Source organism: Pseudophryne corroboree, chromosome 1 (genome assembly GCF_028390025.1).
Source record: "Pseudophryne corroboree isolate aPseCor3 chromosome 1, aPseCor3.hap2, whole genome shotgun sequence".
Taxonomy (NCBI): domain Eukaryota; kingdom Metazoa; phylum Chordata; class Amphibia; order Anura; family Myobatrachidae; genus Pseudophryne; species Pseudophryne corroboree.
The window spans coordinates 457181586-457207101 of record NC_086444.1 but is presented as its reverse complement, the minus strand read 5'-3'; the positions used below and the strand labels follow the sequence as shown (position 1 = coordinate 457207101).

The 25516-nt window shown below is 45.6% G+C and overlaps 1 long non-coding RNA gene across 1 annotated transcript; it reads left to right on the top strand.

The window, feature by feature from the left end:
* Nucleotides 1–22459: 22459 nt before the first annotated feature.
* LOC134902131 (uncharacterized) lies at nucleotides 22460–24394 on the top strand. Its single transcript, XR_010175655.1, has 4 exons — nucleotides 22460–22529; nucleotides 23273–23296; nucleotides 23408–23437; nucleotides 24307–24394. It is a non-coding gene; the product is annotated as an uncharacterized LOC134902131 (long non-coding RNA).
* The last annotated feature ends 1122 nt before the right edge of the window (nucleotides 24395–25516 follow it).

Below are 25516 nucleotides of genomic sequence, written 5' to 3'. Positions count from 1 at the left end.
TAGGTGGAGTAATAGACCACCACCGAACTGGGATGACCGCTTTAGCCGCACTGTTAAAAAACTTTAAGAGGGACTTCTTATAACTTGTCAAGGAACCAGGAAAAGTATGGAGAAGCCAAAACACAGGTTCAGAGCCCAATATCGTCCTAGCAATGGAGATAATCTTAGTCCAAAAGGGGCGAAGGGAGGAACAGTCCCACCAAATAAGCAATGGGGATCCCGTACCAGTATTGCAGTGCCAGCAGGTATCCGGAACCCCAGTGAACATTTTGTCTAATGTGAGGGACATCTGTACCAATGGAATAAGACTTTAAATTGAGTCTCAATCACAGAGTAGCTGTTTGAACTAACAAAAGTAGTCTGGAAACTCCTTTTGCAATCTGCAAGTCTTGTTCCCATTGTCTCGTAAATTTGGGTAGGTCTGGAAACTGATGTTCATTCAGATGCCTGTAGCATCATGAAAGAAAATTAGGTAGACTAGCAGAGTCCAGGCGCATGGACTCAAAAACGGTCAGGGGTCTAGCAGCGGCCGATCTCACTCTACACCCAGACACGAAGTGTTTCAATTACAGATACCTCCAAATCTCCGAAGGCAGCAGATGCTATTGAGACTGCAGCTTAGGGAAAGGGAGAAGTTCTCCACCCTCCACCAGCTGGTTGATATGAGTCACCCTACCTTATTTCCATAAAATAAAACCACCCCCAGACATACCCAGGGGAAAGTCAGGATTGCCAAATAGTGGAGTTAGGGGGGAAAATTTCGAGTCCACAATCTATTCCAGCGAGCCAATGTGGGCCCAATGGTGTGGTGGGTAATGATCGGGACCTTAGAGCACCAGGGGTATAGGTCTATTTGTGTCGGCAGGGTATAATTTTCTATAAGGACCCATTGTTTGATGCCTCATAAAACAGTGAGAAATTAGGGAACTGTAACCCTCCCATATGCCTGCTGCGGAATAAGATATTATGTTGGAAGCACGGTCTTTTGTTGCCCCACACAAATTCATGCACAGAATTATGTAGGTCTCTGAACCACGATTTGGGGATGCGTACAGGTAACATCTGCAAAAGGTATAAGACCCTGGGCAGAACATACATCTTTATCACACTGAGTCTCCCTAACCATAACAACCTTTTATCGCCCCAATCACTAAATTCGGAACAAAGTGTGGAGAGTAAACCTTTAAAATTCTCCTCAAACAGGCGGGAGAGATCAGTATGTAAAGCAACCCCAAGATACTTAAGACTAGACGGGTGCCAAGTAAACGGGAAGGCTTGTTTGAGCCCTGGCAAGGAGTGAGAAGGAGCCGAAACATTCACTGCAATTGACTTTGAAAAGTTAATCTTAAAATTTGACAGAGAGCCGAATCGGTGGAATTCAGTCATCAGGTTGGGGATGGATATAACTGGGTTCTACAGGACCGCCAGTAGGTCGTCTGTGAAAACTGCGAGCATAAAATCAACGCCACCCACTGTGATGCTAGAGATGTTCGGATTAAGCCTAATGGAGCCAGCCAGAGCTTCCATACATAAAATTAATATAATAGGCGAAAGAGGACAGCCCTGTCTGGTTCCATTTTTAATCCAAACCGGCTTGGATAGGGACCCATCGATTTTAATCCTGGCCGTGGGCAAACTATAGAGAGCTAAAATATAGTGAAGGCTGACAGGGTCCAAACCCAAACGTCGCAAGGCCCCCTCCATGAAAAACCAGCTAATCCTGTCAAACGCCTTTTCGGCATCAGTGGACAACATCACTACAGGAGTAGGACCTATAGAGGCTAAGGGGTTCATTCCGAGTTGATCGCTCGCTAGCTAGTTTTAGCAGCCGTGCAAATACTATGCCGCCGCCCACTGGGGAGTGTATTTTAGCTTAGCAGAAGTGCGAATGCATGTGCAGCCGAGCTCTGCAAAAACAGTTTGTGCATTTTCAGAGTAGCGCTGAACCTACTCAGCGCTTGCGATCACTTCAACCTATTCGTGTGACGTCATACACCCGTCCAGCGAACGCCCAGACACGCCTGCATTTTTGCAAACACTCCCTTAAAACGGTCAGTTGACACCCAGAAATGCCCCCTTCCTGTCAATCTTCTTGTGACCGTCAGTGCGCCTGAAAACTTCGCTAGAACTTGTGCAATACAACAAATGCCTTTGTACCCGTACCTCGCGCGTGCGCATTGCGGTGCATATGCATGCGCAGAAATGCCGATTTTTAGCCTGATCGCTGCGCAGCGAACAACTGCAGCTAGCGATCAACTCGGAATGACCCCCTAAGTGTATTAAATCAATAATTTTGGTTGTATTGTCACCTGCCTCCCTCCCAGGAACAAAGCCCAGCTGATCCGAGTGAATCAGATTAGGGAGAAACAATTTCAAACTGTTGGCTATCAATTTGGCGTACAACTTAATGTCCATGTTGAGAAGGGAGATCGGGCGATAGCTAGCACATTGTGCTGGATCTTTACCGTCCTTAGGGATGACCGTGATGAATGCTTCCAATGACTGAGGTGAGAAAGTACACACTTGGGTAACGGCATTGAAAGCAGCCAACATTTTGCCAAGAGCGTCTTTGAAAACTTTGTAATAAGAAATAGTAAACCCATAAAGGGCCGGGCTCTTCCCAGAAGGCGTATCTTTTAGGACCTGCTCCAGTTTAGGGAGGGAGAAAGGAGAATCTAGCCACGCACTATCATCCTCCGACAATGTTGGGAGCCCAGCATCTCAGATATACTGGTTAACCAATTCATGTGGGTCCGGCAGGGCTGTAGGAGAGGTAGAATCCCGAAGATTACACAAGTGGGAGTAGTATGCATGGAATGTGTCGGCTATATCTCGCGTGATGGTTTGGCGGATCCCGTTCAAATCTACCACGGCTTGAATGTATAGGGTGGCCCTCTGAGAGCGCAACGCCGTAGCCAAAAGCTTCCCCGGCTTGTTTACCCATTGGAAAAAGCGGTTCCTACAAAGTCTATAATCTTTTTTAACATCCTCAAAAAGCAGGGCATTAAGAGCAGTTCTAGTCTTATTCAGTTCAGAAAGTACCTGAGATGACACACCCGACTTGTGCGTCGTCTCAAGAACCTTCAGACGCTGAAGCAGGGCAACTATTCTACACAATCTCTCCCGTTTCAACAGGGATCCCAATTGAATAAACTTCCCACGTAAGACACATTTATGGGCCTCCCACACTGTGACACTGGAAACCTCCGGCGTCTCATTAAATAAAAAGTAATCCTCGATTGCCTCAGACAGCTGAGATTTAAATCGCGAATCCATTAAGATTTGCTCATTCGATCTCCAGGTACATTGTCTGAGATCTGGGCAGGAGATCTCCAGAGTCAGGAAAATGGGCGCGTGGTCTGACCACGTGATCAGTCCCACTTGAGTGGACTGAAGGAGATGTAGGAATCTATGAGTTAAAAGAAAGCAATCTATCCTGGAATAGACAGCATGAGGTCTTGAATAAAATGTGTAGTCCCCCTCCGATGAGAAGCAAGAGAGGATATAACTGGTGAGCCCGAAATGTTAATCTCAGGTTGGAGCGCCCAGTTCAGGTCACCACCAAATATCGGAACACCCTCGACCAGTGGGGCTATCCGATTCAAATCCTTAACCAGGCACAAAGGCTGTGACTGATTAGGAACATAAACATAAATAAAGGTATATGATTGACCAAAGAGACCATTTGACCAAGAGCGTTCTACCCTCCTCCAAGGCTATAGAGGTCACATTTTGGAAAGGAAACCACTTGGATAATAAAATAGCAACTCCCAACTACTTGCATTTACCATTATTGTTGTAAAAGGAAAGCGGGTAGTTGCGATCATTAAGAATCGGAGCCAAACCAGTTTTGAAGTGTGTCTCCTGGAGACTGCCACATCAGCCCTGAAGGCAAAGAGGTCTCTAAGCGCTCTAGAGCATTTCTCTGGGACATTTAAGCCCTTCACATTAAGAGAAACAAATTTAACCAACGTAGCTTTAGCCTTAACAGCCATCATTTAGTATATAGGGAGCATAATTTGAAGCCAGCGAGGAGGGTGTCAGCTCTTTGTGAGCAGAGGACCACACTGACTGGGGAAGAGGAAACGAGAAAGAAACAAAGCATAAGAAGGATAGGACACATAGAAGTGAATTGTTGAAGAAAATACAGCCCGCTCCGAAGTGTGAGCGGGAAACAGACATAAGCAGAGAAACCAAAACACTACTGCCACTTGGGCACTCGGACGTGTAAAACCAAGACCAAGCAGGGCAGCCGGGCCGGCGTCACCTCCAGGGGCCCAGGCAGCAGGAAGGAGACAGGAGCCTCAGGGAGCTGCATCTCCCGGCAGCCTGTCCACAGCCGTCGTCGCCACCGGGGACCCGGGCAGCAGCAGGGAGACAGTAGCTGCGGTGAGCCACTCAGCGGACAGGTGAGGAGTCCGGGCGTCCGCTGCGGCTGCGCTGTTCACGGCAGTCCGCAGCTGTAAGGGGGAAGTAGAAGCCACTGTAACGAAACGAGATGGACTTGGACTGAGAACCTTTTTATTCATCACTCGTTTCTCACAGTATAATTAATCCTTGGCCCAGTCTAGGTATATACACCAGAGCATAGGTGTATCATGTATACTGTTATTTCATGTTATTAGGTATTTGTTGCCCTTGCTATTACCTGCAATATGGTATGTATTGGAGATATAAAGACAATTGGCATACTGTGTGACTGCAACAGGACAGGCCATAGTGTGTGACAGGAGGAGAGCCAGGCAGCTGTGCTAGCTCATTACCATGTATATTACATATGTGAGTCCATTGTGTGAGGTGTGATAGGTGTTGCTGGTAATGTAATCAGAACAATGACTGAGTGACTAGTAAGATAGCTAGCTGCCAGCCCAAGTTATTTATCTAGGTCATCAGGTCATCTGGGGGGTAATTAGGTTAAAACTCCCAGAGGATGTACAATGGGTCTCCACAGCACTATACTGGCTGAAATAGCCTTTGGATATCCTGACCCAACCTCCTAAGTAGACTGTTTGGCACCAAAGGGGATCTGCAGTCAGGTATATAAGGAGAGCAGGGCTCAATGGAAGAGAGTCTATTGTGGGGGATCCTGTGAATCAGACATCAGCAGGAAACACTCTGAGCTGGGCATCGCTGTGCCACCAGAGGAAACCCTACCAGGACAGGGTCAGTGTGAGCCAGTACCCCAGGCTGGGGGACACAGGACTGTCTAGCAATAGGTAGTGGTAAGGATACAGATTACTGTTATTGCTACTTATGGATGCTGACTGCAAGAGGCTGCTGAAGGATACGTGCTACCAATTACCCTGTAACATGTGACTATTTTATGGTGTTGTGCTGTCATAATAAAGACTTATTTTTTATATATTCTGAACTGCCCAAGTGAATTGAATCCCACAGAGGGTAACCACCATCCCAGCGAAGCGTGGTTTCCTCACAGCCGCAACCTGCAGGGATCAGGGCATGGGTCCCCTGGCTCCGTGGCTTACAACACTACACTGGGAGTGGCCTGAGGGAGATGATCGGGCAGGCTGGAGGTCCGGAACTCAGGCTGTGTCCCGGGACAGAGAGGGTATAAGTGGCGTGGGGCAAGAGCACTCAGAGGGCACCTATCCATCTTGCCAGTCAGGCCACCAAATTAATTGGTTTTAATAATGAACCATCCATGCCGATGTCCATCAGATTTAAAATGCAGACAAAACTGTAACTTTGTCAATTTTGCCCTTTACGATTTATGATATGCAAAAGCTGTTATAAGACTCTCATTAACTCATGCTGTTACAGAAATATCAAATTCAATATCCATCCTACCCAGGGGCATAACCAGAGCTTTGTAGGCCCCATAGCAACATTTGGAGACACATATCTGCAGCAGTTGTTAAGTTTATGCCCCATAGATAGTGCCCTTGTTTATAAACCATAATACTGTAGTGCACTAGTTTACATTATGTCACATTGTACGGATGCCAGTATACATTATGCAACACAGTATCCCCCATTCACATTATGACATACAGTGACCCCAATTTCTATTATGCCACACTGTACTGCCTCTACTTCATATTGTTCCACATTACAGTGCTCCAGTTCATATTATGTAACATTATAATGCCACCCTGTTAATTTTATACCACATTACAATGAGCAGGTCCAGGGAAATACCTCAGATATATTGTTAATCCCAAGGGAAAAGTTTGTAAGGGACCCTATGTATCTTCCAGTGGTGAAAAATGTATATAACACATATGAGAGGGAAGAGGGGACCTCTTTCAGCTCTTGGCACCATGGCATCTGCACTCCCTGCACCTATGGTAGCTACGTCCTTTATCCCACCTCCCCTCACATCCCACCTAGGCTCTTTCTGCTGCATTTTCTAGCTATACTGTCCATAGCTTCTCTCATGTCCCACTTCCAGCTGTGCAACATTAAAAAAAAAAAAAATCTCACAGTGGGAAAAATATATTGCTATAGGATAAGACATAGGGGCTATTTCAGATCTGATTGTAGATGTACTAAATACAGCACTTCTACGATCAGTTTCACAGACATACGGGGAGACATCCAGCATGTCTGGCTCTGCCCCCCCCCAGCACAGGTACAAAAGCATCGGCACCTGACGAGTAGCTCCCTGCCAGTGCTGCTCCTACTCGCCGCGTCCCGGATCACAGTGGCTGCGTGTGACATCACGCAGCCACTGTGGCCCTCCCCCCCAATGGTACAGACACGTCTGCGTTTTTTATTTTCAGGGAGTACTGCTGGCAACAGTCTCCCTGCTTCGTGGGACTGAGGGGGCAGAAGTAGGAACCAACTTCCTAAAGAGTTTCATGGCTCTGCTTCTGGCTGACAAGACACCATTAGCTCCTGAAGGGAACTGTACGCTAGCCATGCCTAGATGCTCACTCCCACAGCACACCGTCACCCCCTCACAGAGCCAGAAGTCAGAAGACAAGTGAGTGTTAGAAGACAGATCTTCAATCAAGAAAGTGACAGCAAAAGGTACCGCGCGGCTGGCGGGAGCGCAGCGCGCCATGTTGCCCAAACATACACAGGCACTGCAGGGTGCAGGGCGTGGGGGGGGCACCCTGACCAGCATGAAACCTATGGAAACTGGCATAAATAAGGGGCATAAGTTGCTGAGGCACAGTCCTACCCCCACCAGTATAAACATTTACCTCATAAAAGCTGAGGAGAAACACGCCATTGAAGAGTGGAGCTTCCTCCTCAGTCAGCCAGCACACTGCTCAGTGCCATTTTCTCTCTTCCAGACTGCAGAGAAGAACGCTGGTCCTCCTCCACTGCTGTACAAGTATCAGGGTGCAAAACAGAGGGGGCCACAGTGAATTTGGTGCTATATAATTGTGTGATTAACATTATAAAAGCACTGCATGTCAGTGGGCATTTTGTGTTCACAGACATTGTGTTACTGGCGGTGGGTTGTGAACTGGCAAATCCTATCTGAGTCCCTCTGACAGATTTTACTGTGGGTCTGTCCCCTATAAGTCCCGGAGTGTTTGTGGTGTGGTTTAGCACGTGTGTGACATGTCTGTGGCAGGGAACTCTTCATCTGTGGGAGACATGTTAGGGACACAGAGGCATAATATGACATCAAGAGCCTTACTGGGTGAAAGGTTACATGATAGTGTGAATCATATCAGTAAGACAGGGATGGGGAACCTTCGGCCCTCCAGCTGTTGTTGCACTACACATCCCAGCATGCCCTGCAGCAGTTTTAGCATGGCCAAATAGCAAAGCTGTAGCAAGGCATGCTGGTATGTGTAGTTCAACAACAGCAGGAGGGCCGAAGGTTCCCCATCCCTGCAGTAAGAGGTTGGACTGAATCTCATACAGAAAACTGAGAATAATCTGTTGAAGATTTGATTTTTAATAGTTCTGCCTTTCATCCACAGGGACCCCTCTGGGTCACATACAAATTTGCACAAGTAGTACAAACTGATACCGACACGGACTCTGATTCCTGTGTCGACACTAGTGATTCCAGGGGAATAGGTCCTAAATTAGCAAAAAAGCATTCAAAACATGTTTTAGCTATAAAAGGTGGTGTTAGAAGTTACGAAGCTCCCTCTTTTACCACAAGGAGAGGGTTTACTTTAGTAAAGAAGTAATGTAATTTTCCCTCCACCTCGGGAGTTGAACAGTCTTTTGGAGGGAGTCTTATTTAACCTGAAAAGAAATATCAGATTTCCAAAAGTGATTCAGGCAGCTTACCTTTTTCCAAAAGGTGGGAGTCACCCCGCATTTTAGACAGGGCCCTGTCATAAAAGAGAAAAGGTGTTTCTCCCTGCGCCTGGAATGGCTTCACCTAAGTAGCCGACAGGCGCAAGTGAGTGAGGTGATCTTTTCTTCAAGCCTCTTCGTAGTTCTGAAGCCGGACGGCTTGGTTAGACCAATTTTAAACCTGAAAAATCTGAATCTCTACCTGAAAAGGTTCAAGTTCAAGATGGAATCCCTGGGGGTAGTGATTTCCAGTCTGGAGTGCGCGCTGGCGGTGGACACTGTGGCAGTACAGGCGATCCCACTAGATCACCAGGGCATGGGACAGGTCACTTCATGGTGTCAGTAGACATAAAGGATGCTTACTTGCATGTTCCCATTTATCCTCCTCACCAAGCTTATATGAGATTCTCAGTACAGGATTGCCATTACCAGTTCCAAACGTTGCCGTTCGGACTCTCCATGGCACCGAAGGTATTCACCAAGGTGATGGCGGAGATGATGGTCCTCCTTCGTCAAAAAGGAGTCAATATAATTCCTTATCTGGTCGATCTCCTGATAAAAGCGAGATCCAGGGAACAGTTGGTGCAGAACATCGCACTCTCCCTGTCAATACTCCAACAACACGGCCTGGATCATGCATTTTCCAAAGACGCAGTTGGAACCGACGACAAGATTGTCCTTTTTAGGGATGATTCTGGACACAGAAGTACGGAGAGTATTTCTTCCAGTGGAAAAGGCTCTGGAAATCCAGAAAATGGTCAAACAAATATTGAAACCAACAAGCGTGTCGATCCATCAATGCATTCGGTTGTTGGGAAAAATGGTAGCGGCCTACGAGGCCATGCAGTTTGGCCGATTTCATGCCAGAGTATTCCAGTGGGACCTGTTGGACAAGTGGTCCGGATCCCACCTACACATGCGCCAGAATAATCCTGTCTCCCAAAGCCAGGATTTCGCTCCTGTGGTGGCTACACAGTTCTCACCTACTAGAGGGACGCAGGTTTGGGATTCACGACTGGGTCCTAATAACCACGGATGCAAGTCTCCGAGGCTGGGGAGCTGTCACACAGGGGGAAAGCTTCCAAGGAAAATGGTCAAGTCAGGAAGCCTGCCTTCACATAAACGTTCTGGAATTGAGAGCCATTTACAACGGCCTTCTATAAGCGGTACATCTTCTTCAAGATCATCCCGTGCAGATCCAGTTGGACAATGTAACAGCAGTCGCGTACATAAACAGGCAAGGCGGAACGAAAAGCAGAGCGGCAATGGCAGAGGTGACAAGGATTCTCCTCTGGGCAGAAAGACATGTAAGAGCTCTGTCAGCAATTTTCATTCCGGGAGTGGACAACTGGGAAGCAGACTTCCTCAGCAGACACGATCTCCATCCAGGAGAGTGAGGCCTCCACCAAGAAGTCTTCGCAGAGGTGACAAGTCTTTGGGGAGTTCCTCAAGTAGACATGATGGCATCTCGTCTAAACAAGAAGCTTCAGAGATATTGTTCCAGGTCGAGAGACCCTCAAGAAATAGCAGTGGATGTACTGGTGACCCAGTGGGTGTTTCGGTCGGTATATGTTTTCCCTCCACTTCCACTGATTCCAAAAGTTCTCAAAATAATAAGAAGAACAAGAGTTCGAGCAATCTTCATTGCCCCAGACTGGCCAAGGAGGGCTTGGTATCCAGATCTTCAGGAGTTGCTCATAGAAGATCCTCGGCCTCTTCCTCCTAGAGAGGACCTACTACAGCAGGGGCCGTGTGTGTATCAAGACTTACCGCGGCTACGTTTGACGGCATGACTGTTGAGCGCCGGATCCTAGCCCGAAAGGGTATTCCCAAGGAAGTCATCCCCACTCTTATTCAGGCCAGGAAAGGAGTAACGTCTAAACATTACCACCATATTTGGAGAAAATATGTTTCTACTGCGGGGTACCCTGGGCTCCACAATGAATGGACAATGGGGTGTAGAGTAGGATCTTGATCCGAGGCACCAACAGGCTCAAAGCTTTGACTGTTCCCAGAATGCATAGCGCCACCTCCTATATCACCCCGCCTCCCTGCACAGGATCTCAGTTTTGTAGTTGGTGCTGCAGAAGCAGGCACTTAACAGAGGGGCTGCTCCAGGCAGTCCTAAGAAGAGCTTTTTTTCTGAGGAAAAAAGTGAAGACTTCAAGGGCAGCAGCAGTGTTACATGTCAGTGGACATTCACAGCTGCAGCTCCGGCTCTCCCCAGCTGCGCTGTACATTCCCGAGCCCTGGTTGCCGGGTAACTACAGCAGGAGGCTCCGGTTTTCTTCTTGTCAGGCACACACGACGGGGGCCCTCCGGGATCACGTGGCCGTGCTTCGGGAGGTGGTAAGTGGGTCCCGCTTGCGGGACCCGGTCTTTATCGCGATCCGGCGTGGTCAGGGGGAGGCGGGCCGTGCGCGCTGGCGGTGGACACTGTGGCAGTACAGGCGATCCCACTAGATCACCAGGGCATGGGACAGGTCAGGTTTTCTCTATAAACCGTTTTATTAGAGCCCGCAGTACCCGGTGGTTTTGCCAGCAGGGGGATAGAGCTTGGACCTGAAGCCCCTCCCCCAGCCCCAGGGCGCCATTTTCTGCAAATGTTCCCGCTCTGGAGCTGCATATCTGTCTCTCCCTCACTCCCAGTCAGTGTCTGCGGCACCATTATCCCTCAGCTCAATGTTCCTGGGAATGCTTGGGCAAATCTTCCTATGTAAAACCGCCTGGTTGTCAGCGCTGTGACTTTACAAGACACTTAAGTATTCACCCTGCCTTTTTTGGTTAGTGTTAGTTAACAAAGAGTGCACTTAGTCAGGGTTTCCTGGTACAATTACCCTGAGATATACATCCAGTTCTTACTGTGTACTGTTATATCTATTGTTATATAGCTGTGTAAGCTAGTCCAGTGCAGTATTATTGTTAGTAATAACCTCTGCATTGTATAGACTGTGACTATTTGTGTGTGTGTGCATTTGATAGCTGAGTGTTGTCCATTTCGTGTCTTTCACTCAATCTGCTATCCCTATATTCTATAACCTGAGGGGGCTTGGTGCGTCAGGTTTTATCTAATATAGGATTTTCACAAAGATATACAGATGTAGCCACCTTTATCTTGACTGTTTCTCCGCCGAGACGGGCGTTTAGCCACGCTAAGGCGATAGCTGAGTTTAATCACAGGCAGGCGCGTTGAGACGATCTAGATACTCATCATGCATTACACATCTCCACCACTGTGTGGCTAATGCTCCACTAATCCAGTACTTTCGATCGTACAGTATAGCGGCGGATTGATCTACAGCTCTGGCAATACTGTAGGCGTAACGGGAGGCGGTGGAAAAAGTATGGAGTACTGTACAGTACTGTATGTGTATGGAGACGCAACTACAGTAATTGTGTAAAAGGAAGAATGTACAGTACAATGTATAAGCACCGTGCTTTTAAAATATATGAGCGTCTGAGTTCGCTAATGCATAATGGGAATGGAGGGCTAGCAGAAGGCGGAGGAAAACACCGTGCTTTACAAATGCGAGCGTCCGAGTCCTCTAAGGCATAAACCAACAGCAATGGGGCGGGGGCCGGGCGCTGTTTGCAGTACTTTCACACATGAAATTGGAAATCTCTCATGAGGCGTCGTGGGCTAGGGGTGAAGGCTCCCACCTCCCTCGCTGGGGGTCCAGGGTTCGAGACATGATGTGCTTTCTTTCTTTTTTTTTTTTTTTTTTTTCTGTAATAATGCACTGTATTATTTTATTTACATTGTAAGACAGTCAATGGAAGGATGCACACAGGTTTCACATAAATCAAAGTACATCTGCAGGAGCGATTCTTTACGCTAAATGCACCCAAACAGCGTGAATGAAATGAGTGTATTCGGACGCTACCAGCTAAGCAAAACAGTACTGTAGATCTTCAGCGTTTGTGTATTGCACAGGACCTGAATTTCCTCCCTGTGCAGGCCCCCAGGGGGGAAGGGCGATGGGGGTAGGGGGGAGACGATGGAAAATACTGTGCCTTTGAAATGCAATTACTGTACATGAGCGTCCGAGTACACTACGGCATACTGTAAACCAACACCAATGGGAAGGAAGTGCCAACCTTATTTTTAATGTGTTCCCGTGACATTCACTTTAACATTTTTTTTTTTCTCTCCAATACAGTACATCCAATGGAAGGATGCACACAGGTTTCACATAAATCAAAGTACATCTGCAGGAGCGATTCTTTACGCTAAATGCAACCTACAGTACGGTACTGTAAGTGAGCAAAACAGTACTACAGTGGGCGTTTGTGTATTGCACATGACCTGCATTCCCTCCCTGTCTACTGCATGATCTGTGCAGGCTCCCATGGGGGAAGGGCAACAGGCTAGCAGGAGGCGGAGGAAAACACCGTGCTTTACAAATGCGAGCGTCCGAGTCCTCTAAGGCATAAACCAACAGCAATGGGGCGGGGGCCGGGCGCTGTTTGCAGTACTTTCACACATGAAATTGGAAATCTCTCATGAGGCGTCCTGGGCTAGGGGTGAAGGCTCCCACCTCCCTCGCTGGGGGTCCAGGGTTCGAGACATGATGTGCTTTCTTTCTTTTTTTTTTTTTTTTTCTGTAATAATGCACTGTATTATTTTATTTACATTGTAAGACAGTCAATGGAAGGATGCACACAGGTTTCACATAAATCAAAGTACATCTGCAGGAGCGATTCTTTACGCTAAATGCACCCAAACAGCGTGAATGAAATGAGTGTATTCGGACGCTACCAACTAAGCAAAACAGTACTGTAGATCTTCAGCGTTTGTGTATTGCACAGGACCTGAATTTCCTCCCTGTGCAGGCCCCCAGGGGGGAAGGGCGATGGGGGTAGGGGGGAGACGATGGAAAATACTGTGCCTTTGAAATGCAATTACATGAGCGTCCGAGTACACTACGGCATACTGTAAACCAACACCAATGGGAAGGAAGTGCCAACCTTATTTTTAATGTGTTCCCGTGACATTCACTTTAACATTTTTTTTTTCTCTCCAATACAGTACATCCAATGGAAGGATGCACACAGGTTTCACATAAATCAAAGTACATCTGCAGGAGCGATTCTTTACGCTAAATGCAACCTACAGTACGGTACTGTAAGTGAGCAAAACAGTACTACAGTGGGCGTTTGTGTATTGCACATGACCTGCATTCCCTCCCTGTCTACTGCATGATCTGTGCAGGCTCCCATGGGGGAAGGGCAACAGGCTAGCAGAAGGCGGAGGAAAACACCGTGCTTTACAAATGCGAGCGTCCGAGTCCTCTAAGGCATAAACCAACAGCAATGGGGCGGGGGCCGGGCGCTGTTTGCAGTACTTTCACACATGAAATTGGAAATCTCTCATGAGGCATCGTGGGCTAGGGGTGAAGGCTCCCACCTCCCTCGCTGGGGGTCCAGGGTTCGAGACATGATGTGCTTTCTTTCTTTTTTTTTTTTTTTTTTTCTGTAATAATGCACTGTATTATTTTATTTACATTGTAAGACAGTCAATGGAAGGATGCACACAGGTTTCACATAAATCAAAGTACATCTGCAGGAGCGATTCTTTACGCTAAATGCACCCAAACAGCGTGAATGAAATGAGTGTATTCGGACGCTACCAACTAAGCAAAACAGTACTGTAGATCTTCAGCGTTTGTGTATTGCACAGGACCTGAATTTCCTCCCTGTGCAGGCCCCCAGGGGGGAAGGGCGATGGGGGTAGGGGGGAGACGATGGAAAATACTGTGCCTTTGAAATGCAATTACATGAGCGTCCGAGTACACTACGGCATACTGTAAACCAACACCAATGGGAAGGAAGTGCCAACCTTATTTTTAATGTGTTCCCGTGACATTCACTTTAACATTTTTTTTTTTCTCTCCAATACAGTACATCCAATGGAAGGATGCACACAGGTTTCACATAAATCAAAGTACATCTGCAGGAGCGATTCTTTACGCTAAATGCAACCTACAGTACGGTACTGTAAGTGAGCAAAACAGTACTACAGTGGGCGTTTGTGTATTGCACATGACCTGCATTCCCTCCCTGTCTACTGCATGATCTGTGCAGGCTCCCATGGGGGAAGGGCAACAGGCTAGCAGGAGGCGGAGGAAAACACCGTGCTTTACAAATGCGAGCGTCCGAGTCCTCTAAGGCATAAACCAACAGCAATGGGGCGGGGGCCGGGCGCTGTTTGCAGTACTTTCACACATGAAATTGGAAATCTCTCATGAGGCGTCGTGGGCTAGGGGTGAAGGCTCCCACCTCCCTCGCTGGGGGTCCAGGGTTCGAGACATGATGTGCTTTCTTTCTTTTTTTTTTTTTTTTCTGTAATAATGCACTGTATTATTTTATTTACATTGTAAGACAGTCAATGGAAGGATGCACACAGGTTTCACATAAATCAAAGTACATCTGCAGGAGCGATTCTTTACGCTAAATGCACCCAAACAGCGTGAATGAAATGAGTGTATTCTGACGCTACCAACTAAGCAAAACAGTACTGTAGATCTTCAGCGTTTGTGTATTGCACAGGACCTGAATTTCCTCCCTGTGCAGGCCCCCAGGGGGGAAGGGCGATGGGGGTAGGGGGGAGACGATGGAAAATACTGTGCCTTTGAAATGCAATTACATGAGCGTCCGAGTACACTACGGCATACTGTAAACCAACACCAATGGGAAGGAAGTGCCAACCTTATTTTTAATGTGTTCCCGTGACATTCACTTTAACATTTTTTTTTTCTCTCCAATACAGTACATCCAATGGAAGGATGCACACAGGTTTCACATAAATCAAAGTACATCTGCAGGAGCGATTCTTTACGCTAAATGCAACCTACAGTACGGTACTTTAAGTGAGCAAAACAGTACTACAGTGGGCGTTTGTGTATTGCACATGACCTGCATTCCCTCCCTGTCTACTGCATGATCTGTGCAGGCTCCCATGGGGGAAGGGCAACAGGCTAGCAGAAGGCGGAGGAAAACACCGTGCTTTACAAATGCGAGCGTCCGAGTCCTCTAAGGCATAAACCAACAGCAATGGGGCGGGGGCCGGGCGCTGTTTGCAGTACTTTCACACATGAAATTGGAAATCTCTCATGAGGCGTCGTGGGCTAGGGGTGAAGGCTCCCACCTCCCTCGCTGGGGGTCCAGGGTTCGAGACATGATGTGCTTTCTTTCTTTTTTTTTTTTTTTTTTTTTTCTGTAATAATGCACTGTATTATTTTATTTACATTGTAAGACAGTCAATGGAAGGATGCACACAGGTTTCACATAAATCAAAGTACATCTGCAGGAGCGATTCTTTACGCTAAATGCACCCAAACAGCGTGAATGAAATGAGTGTATTCGGACGCTACCAACTAAGCAAAACAGTACTGTAGATCTTCAGCGTTTGTGTATTGCACAGGACCTGAATTTCCTCCCTGTGCAGGCCCCCAGGGGGGAAGGGCGATGGGGGTAGGGGGGAGACGATGGAAAATACTGTGCCTTTGAAATGCAATTACATGAGCGTCCGAGTACACTACGGCATACTGTAAACCAACACCAATGGGAAGGAAGTGCCAACCTTATTTTTAATGTGTTCCCGTGACATTCACTTTAACATTTTTTTTTTTCTCTCCAATACAGTACATCCAATGGAAGGATGCACACAGGTTTCACATAAATCAAAGTACATCTGCAGGAGCGATTCTTTACGCTAAATGCACCTAAACAGCGGGAATGAAATGAGTGTATTCTGACGGACTGTGCATCTTCGGTATTTGTGTATAGCAGAAGACCTGTGAAGGCTCCCAGGAGGGAAGGGCGTAGGGCAAGACAGTGGAAAATACTGTGGTCAAAGAAAGGGCATATTTAAAACTAAGGGAAACTGTCACAAAGTACAGTAACTACAGTACTGTACGTTGAATGCCTGGAACGCACGACGTCTGAGACGCACGACGTCTGAGGCGCACGACGTCTGAGACGCTCATTGAGCATAAGGACGGTCATGGCTGCTGTACGGGACCGTCCCTATGCTCTGGGTGAGCTGCGTCTCCTCGTTCGCTGGCGGGACAGAACTCTCGCCAGCAACGAGGAGAAGGTGAGAGCATACAGGAGGGCAAGTAGGGCTATCCTCCGGACCTACAACCGGAGGAGAACGGTGAGGTCTCTCCAGAGGAGATGGAGTGACCTCGTGAGGAGGACCCCACGACGCCTGCAGGCCATAAGGGATTGTAAGTACAGTACATTACTGTAGATTACTGTACTTTAAGTTACTGTAGTTACAGGTACAGTACATTATAGCAGGGGCTGCTGTAGCAGCAGGTATCCGGTCTATACAGCACTGTACAGTATTTGTGGTAAACAAATGGTTAAACAAGGACCAAACATTAACCCGGGTCAAAAGGTCAATTTGTTTTTTTGCGTCGACCTAGATGGTGCGGCTTTTGAAATTGGTTGACACCAGTTACTGTAGGTTGACATGGTCGTTAAGTTGACATGGAAAAAGATCGACATGCGTTTTACAAAAACAATTGTTATTTTTTAAACTTGTGTATATACAGTAGTTCTTTACAATCCACGTGGTCTACGATTGTGCAGTGTACAGTATCATGCAGTGTACAGTATATGCAATGTATCACAGTGTATCGTGCTGCGTAATTGCAGCGTGTCATGCAGTGTACATTCAGTATATGGTATTGTGCAGTGAGTGTAATGCATAGTGAATCACATCGTGCAGCAGAGCCGGCCTTAGGCATAGGCAAACTACAGTAGGCAAATGCCTAGGGCATTTGCTATGCTTAGGGGCACCAGCAGCTTCTGCTGATTAAAATGATATGCGGCATGCCTATATTTTGCGTGACTGCGGCTGTATCTGTATCTGGCTAGGGCCAGCACTGTCGTGCAGTGTACTGTATACACATGTGGTAATTGCAGTTTTTTGTGTAGTGTACATTGTATCATATTTTGCAGGGAAATGTGCAGTTTGTCATATCACGCAGTGCATACACTATGCAGTCGTGCAGTGCATTGTGTGGTTTAATTGCAGTGTGTCGTGCAGTGTGCAGAAATTTGTGTTTCAGATAGTACAGTGTTCTAAGGGATGTTACTTTGGCAGAAATTATTCTAAGGGATGTTACAGTGGCCTAATGTGTTCTGACGTGCATTACTCTTGCATAATGTGTTAAGGTTCATGACTGTGGCAGATCTCTACTTTGTGACATAATGTGGATATACTACTGCACTACTGTGACGTACAGTACAGTAACGTGAATAAGGTGCTCTACTGTGTGACACAACGTGAATCAAGGACAGTACTGTGACGTGAATACGGTGCTCTACTGTGTGACACAACGTGAATCAAGGACAGTACTGTGACGTGAATACGGTGCTCTACTGTGTGACACAACGTGAATCAAGGACAGTACTGTGACGTGAATAAACTGCACTACTGTGACATGACGTGAATAAGATGAATTCAGGTGAGTACTGCATCATCTGTCATGAAATCAATTTGTAATGTAATGAACAGTACTGAGATGGTTAAGGGTGGGAGGGCTGCATGCTGATGTGTGTCATAATGTTTATAAGGGCAATGCTTATGTGTGTTACAATGTCTATAAAGGTAGTGTTCTGTCTAATACCCTGGACCTACTGTACTGTAGCGATACTGTAAGTGTACTGTACTGTATGTCACATTTAGAAATGTGCCCCTTAAGTTTTGAAGACAGTACAGTACACTATGCCCTCCTGAGTGATTAGGTGCAGGGTACTAGAATGAACAATTCCATTTATTGTGATGTCATAAAGATGCTGTCAATGTTGAATTTCATTGGCTGTACAGTATGCTGCCATTATACTGTGTATATATATATTTTTACAGGGCTGGTAGCACGACGTCACAGGAGGCGGGACAGGCGCCGCCAAGCTGGTAAGTATTGTCAAATACAGTAGTGTACAGTACATAGTGATTTCTATAGTCCCAACCCCCTGTCCTGACCATCACAGATAACTCGCTGCAATCCGTTAATGTTAAGAATGTCTGTTTACAAAACTAAATGTAAATATTAAACACAAAGTATAAATAACATTGTAGATAGCTGAATACCCGTGCTTCGCTACGGGATGAGGATGGTCAATTCCAGTGATAGTTGTTTGTTAATTTACGTTTGTTGGCGATCTAGTATATAGTACTGTATACTTTAAGCATACTGTATCTTGCTTCTCTGATGCAGATTGTTTATTGGCCGGACCCCTTTTTGGTCCTGGATACTGTACAGTACATGTTTCAAATTGACAGCTTCACTTACAGTACTGTTATTTTTTTTCCCACAGTACCACCACCACCACCACCACCACCACCACCACCACCACCACCTGCTGCGCTGCCAGGTATTGTGTAACGAGAATTCTGGTGCTACTGTCATCGTTGTTACACTACTGTACATGTGTCCTGGATACTGTACAGTACATGTTTCCAATTGACAGCTTCACTTACAGTACTGTTATTTTTTTTCCCACAGTACCAACACCACCACCACCACCTGCTGCGCTGCCAGGTATTGTGTAACGAGAATTCTGGTGTGACTGTCATCGTTACACTACTGTACATGTGTCCTGGATACTGTACAGTACATGTTTCCAATTGACAGCTTCACTTACAGTACTGTTATTTTTTTTCCCACAGTACCAACAACACCACCACCACCACCACCACCACCACCACCTGCTGCGCTGCCAGGTATTGTGTAACGAGAATTCTGGTGTGACTGTCATCGTTACACTACTGTACATGTGTCCTGGATACTGTACAGTACATGTTTCCAATTGACAGCTTCACTTACAGTACTGTTATTTTTTTTCCCACAGTACCAACAACACCACCACCACCACCACCACCACCACCACCTGCTGCGCTGCCAGGTATTGTGTAACGAGAATTCTGGTGCTACTGTCATCGTTGTTACACTACTGTACATGTGTCCTGGATACTGTACAGTACATGTTTCCAATTGACAGCTTCACTTACAGTACTGTTATTTTTTTTTCCACAGTACCAACACCACCACCACCACCTGCTGCGCTGCCAGGTATTGTGTAACGAGAATTCTGGTGTGACTGTCATCGTTACACTACTGTACATGTGTCCTGGATACTGTACAGTACATGTTTCCAATTGACAGCTTCACTTACAGTACTGTTATTTTTTTTCCCACAGTACCAACAACACCACCACCACCACCACCACCACCACCACCTGCTGCGCTGCCAGGTATTGTGTAACGAGAATTCTGGTGCTACTGTCATCGTTGTTACACTACTGTACATGTGTCCTGGATACTGTACCGTACATGTTTCCAATTGACAGCTTCACTTACAGTACTGTTATTTTTTTTCCCACAGTACCAACACCACCACCACCACCTGCTGCGCTGCCAGGTATTGTGTAACGAGAATTCTGGTGTGACTGTCATCGTTACACTACTGTACATGTGTCCTGGATACTGTACAGTACATGTTTCCAATTGACAGCTTCACTTACAGTACTGTTATTTTTTTTCCCACAGTACCAACAACACCACCACCACCACCACCACCACCACCACCTGCTGCGCTGCCAGGTATTGTGTAACGAGAATTCTGGTGCTACTGTCATCGTTGTTACACTACTGTACATGTGTCCTGGATACTGTACAGTACATGTTTCCAATTGACAGCTTCACTTACTGTTATTTTTTTTCCCACAGTACCAACACCACCACCACCACCGCCGACACCATCCGAGAGCTCCGGAAGTGGTAATAATTACTTTTTGTTACAGACACACTAGTTTCCTACAGTATTACTGTAATTTTTGTATTTTACAATACTTGTCATCTTTTACACACAGACCGCCTCGTAATTGATACAGAGGCGGAGGAGGAGCTCATTTACATTGAGTTGGGGGAGGAAGAGGAGCCAGATTATAGTAAGTACAGTAGGATTTTCTCAAGCCCATTCTTAAAAGTATTGACCAAGTCCACTTTTATTACTTTTCAGGCAGGGAATTCCAAACATGTACTGTACAGTATTTCCCTCACTGTGAAGACCCCTTTTCGCCTCTGTGCGAAATCGCCTCTACTTCAACAAGAGTTACTGTGCACGTGTCCTCTGTGTCCATCTTATCAAAAACAGTTCCTGTGTATTGTCCCCTTACTGTATACAGTATATTTGTAAAGGTTAATCATGTCCCCTCTTAATCTCCTCTTTTCCAATGTAAACATGCCTAGCCTGCCTTTCCTTGTATTCCATCTTCTCAATCCACTTCATCACTTTGGTCGCCCGCCTCTAAACCTTTTGTAGTTCCACGATATCCATTTTGTATTATGGTGCCCAAAATTGTGCATCCTACCCACCCTCCACTAGCCTAACCCTCCAATCATACTCTGAATCCACACTCTGCATTCTGAATGTCGGGATCCAGACAGCAGGTCTTTTAAATACAGTACTGTATGTCCCCTACCGCTGGACAGTCATTCTGCTCCTACTGTATTATGAATATATCTCTGCCTCCTGTAGCACTGTACTACTGTGCAATTTTGTAGTAACTGTACTCTACTGTATTTTGTTTATAATATTTTTTTATTTTCAACTCAGTAATTATTGACAGTGAGGATGAAAAACCCTCTCCCCAACTTGGTAAGTAAACTGCAGTATTGTACTGTACTGTACATTGTGTTAAACCAATGGGTTGGGTTTGCGTGACCAGCAGTCAGGATTCTAGCGGTCAGGTGACCGACAGTGGCATCCTGATTGCAGCAATCCCAACAGGGTGAGGTACGGTATCCTAACCCTCCTCCACTACCCCCTGATTCTGGCCTCGACATTCTCGTCTCTGTGTGCGAAATCTACTCTCCTCCTCCAATTCCTGACTGAATTTTTGCTTTACTGTATTCAACACAGAATACAAAAGTATATTTCATGGAATTTTTGCTTTCACAGGCCCTACACTGTCACAGGCGGTGGCGGAGGAGGAGGACCAGGACTCTATGTCCATCACCTCACTGCACCCATTAAGTAAGTCCAGTCCGGTACATCTTGCCTCTGTAGAGCCAGTTTGAGCAAGGAGAGATTGATTGCTTCTTTTTTTGGTGGGGGCCCAAACCAACCAGTCATTTCAGCCACAGTCGTGTGGCAGACCCTGTTTATATAACATAAGGGTGGTTGGGAGGGCCCAATCACAATTCCATCTTGCACCTCTTTTTTTATTTATTTATCTTTGCATCATGTGATGTTTGGGGAAAATTGTTATAAGTGACATCCTGTCTGCCACTGCACTGCCACTCCTAAATGGGCCAGGTGTTTGTGCCGGCCACTTGGGTCGCTTAGCTTAGTCATCCAGTGACCTCGGTGAAAATTTTAGGACTACAAATAATATTGTGAGGTGTTCAGAATAGACTGGAAATGAGTGGAAATTATGGTCATTGAGGTTAATAACACTATACAGTAGGATCAAAAATACCCCCAAATTCTACGATTTAAGCTGTTTTTGAGAGGTTTTTGAAAAAAAGCACCAGGATCCAAAACAAGTCCGAATCCAAAAGCAAAACACAAAACCCGAAAAATTTCCGGTGCACATCTCTAGTTTTAATAAAGTCCAGGAGGGAAACATTCTCCTAATGAAGACACTGCAAGCAATAGGACACGAGGATGTGCACGGAGACTGGAGGGGGGCGAGGTTCAGGGGGAATTTTAAGAAAAATTACTTCACAGAAAGTGCAGTGGACAAGTGGAATAGCCTCCCATCAGAGGTGATAGAGCCTAAAACAGTAGAGCTACAGTATTTAAACATGCATGGAAGAGACATACATAAGGATATCCTTACAAAGAAATAAGGATCAAATAAGGTTTGATGTAAAAAAAAGGTTAAAAAAAAGAGGCAGATTAGATGGGCAAAGTGGTTCTTACAGTATTTGTCATCAAATTCTATGTTTCTGTATGCAGACCCTCCAACATGACCCGCCGCACTGCTCTGTTTCTAGACTTCCCTCTTAATTTATGATTTCCATCACCTGTGTTGAACTAGTTATATGATAAGAAAGCTGTTTCTTCACAGGTGATGGCAATAATAAGTTAAGAGGGAAGTCCAGAACCAGAGCATTTTGTACCTAGTGGGGCGGGTCATGTTGGAGGGTATGTGTATTTCCTGGAATGAACCTTTTTTTTTTTCACATTAATGTTTTTTTTCACAGGCCCTACACTGGAACAGGCCATGGAGGAGGAGGAGGATGATGATGATGATGATGCTGCTGCATTTAGTGGTAAGAATTATTACTGACATTGATCTGATGCCATCAGAGTAGCACTTTTCATCAGATTTTTCTGGCAAATGCGTAGAAATCGGATGAAAATTGTTTTTGTTTGAACTGGTGATATTGCCCATACAGTAGCAACCGATCACATCCCACATTAACATTTACAGTATCTAGTTACACTTACAGACGATAATACAGTACAGTAGGTAATATTTGATTGGTTGCTACTGTATGGACAACATCCTGTTCTAAAAAAAACACCCATCTTACTCAATTTCTCTCTCTCTCTCTCTCTCACCCCTTGTCACTGTCTCTCCATTCATCTCTCTAGATACTGTCAGTGATGAATTTCCCATTAGGCACGAGAGGCACGTACTGTACCTAGTGGCGGCATCTGTTTGGGGGCCTCAGTTGGATGCTTACAGTATGCTAATACTGTCATCCCAAAAATTACCACTACAGTAACTGCTAAATATTTTAAGTGTACTGTACAATATGCACATACAGTACTGTACAGTATACATAATTCAAAAGAAAAAAGAGTTGCTACCTTATTCTAGTCATAATCACCGGCATACGGGTCACTCACAAATTTTCTGATGGTCTCGGTGGGGTCCCTTGGAATCACCATGCCTGTCACAAGCATACCTTTTTTTACCCACCTGACACTGGGCCTGGACACTAGTGTACTATTACTATACTTTTTACTGTATACTGTATCTTATAATATTCTTCTCTTTTACCCACAGACGACGAGCCAGAATACATTTTTGGTAAATATACTGTACAGTAGCAATAGTTGGTACTGTAATTACAGTATTTTTTTTCTCCAACATTATTTTAAGTCAAACTGATATGACTAACTGTATTTTATCTTTTTACAGTCCGTCGCCAACCAGTGGAGGAGACACCTGGTAATAAAATATAAATACATAATGCACTGTACTGTATTCTAACTTACTGTAACATGTATAACACTGAGCTGATCATCTTCACACCCTCTGACATAACCTTACAGTACATACTGTACTTTCTCTCTTTTTTCACCCTCTTCACTCCACAAATGCATGCTGCCTTTCCTGACTACTGATATAATAGTGTGCAGAGCGTAGCGAGGCACCGTGCCCACCGCATGGCGAGCGAAGCAAGCATAACGAGAATAAGAGACACTATTGCATGATATGTTGTGAATAAAGTTGCAGTACTGTGTGGCGTCATTTCAGATTGGGGAATTACTGTGTGTCCATGCCCCTTCCCAGCAAGAACATGCACCGTTTTGGGATGCACACCGAATGTGCACACTGTTGCTATTTTAAACATACAGTACTGTAGGTTGGAGGAGCACCAAAATGAGGACTGCTATGGTTGAGGGGTGATGGTGCTGGGAAAGGGGTACAGGATCAGAGGCGGAAATAGCGTCTGTGCAAGGGGGCAGCATCCAAAAACTTGACTAGGGAATCATATTATTTATGGCTGGCTCTGAGTACAGTCCACTATTATTGATAGTACTCCCTACAACACCACCTACAGTACTGTAACCCTCTTTTTTCTGAAGCGGTCATGAAATGTCATGACTGCTAATACATACAGTAAATGTCTACAGTATTTGTACTGTGGTGTTTTATTCCTTTGACAATTTGTTTATGACCTATTGAAGCTAAACTCTTGTACAGTACTTTATATTTTGAATACCAGCAATACAGTATAATACTGTACCTACAGTATACAGTAATAATTGTATAGTATTTGAATGTGACTAAATGTTTTTTTTTCTCCAATATAGTGCCAATGATTTATGGGGGCCCCAGACAGGGGCAAGATAGGTGGGCTGGCCCAGAAGCGGGCAGGCAGCAGCCCACTTATACAAGAGGTAAACTAAAGCAATGTTTAAATTACCTCGACAGCATACAGTAGTGTTTGATTTACTGTACTGACAATACAGTACTGTACATTGTAAATAACAAGATTGTCTAATATAGAGTAAAGTACTGTATTGCCATTACTACACTGTAAAGTATTCAGACCTATGCATAGACCTCGCTTATCCCAATGTAATTGAGCTAGGGGATTGTGACGCTCCTTCAGCATTGCCCCCTGGACTGTGAAATGTATGTCATACTGTATCTCACTACATATCCGAGCGCTGCCACGTGCTGGGAGTTCACGGTCGGCGGCCATTTTGTCAGGTTGCTAAGCGATCCAGCTCGGTATACCGTAATGTGCATAGACCTCGCTTATCCCAATGTAATTGAGCTAGGGGATTGTGACGCTCCTTCAGCATTGCCCCCTGGACTGTGAAATGTATGTCATACTGTATCTCACTACATATCCGAGCGCTGCCACGTGCTGGGAGTTCACGGTCGGCGGCCATGTTGTCAGGTTGCTAAGCGATCCAGCTTGGTATACCGTAATGTGCATAGACCTCGCTTATCCCAGTGTAATTGAGCTAGGGGATTGTGACGCTCCTTCAGCATTGCCCCCTGGAGTGTGAAATGTATGCCATACTGTATCTCACTACATATCCGAGCGCTGCCACGTGCTGGGGGTTCACGGTCGGTGGCCATTTTTAGTGTGCATAGAACTCGCTTATCCACATAGGCCCTTGTGTTTTTAACTACTATATTGAGATGCACATTTCTAGGCCTACAGTATTTAATATACAGTAAGCAGCATTGTTGTTAGGCAATAATTGAAGAATTTACATACAGTACTGACATGTACTGTATGTAATGCTTGTACATCATGTCAGTCGACCCTTATGCTGTACACTACTGTAAGTCTCACAGGGCCCATGCACTTCCAAGGAGGGTTATTTACTGTACTGTATCTGTTTCCTACAGGAAACTAATTGCAGTCCATAACACTGAAGTGGTATTTTCAGTACTGTACAGTATACAATACTTAAATTTGAACATCAGGTACTGGATAGTAAACATGTACAGTATTAACTTCTATCATAAAACTCTTATGCATTTTCAGATGTGTAAATTTTA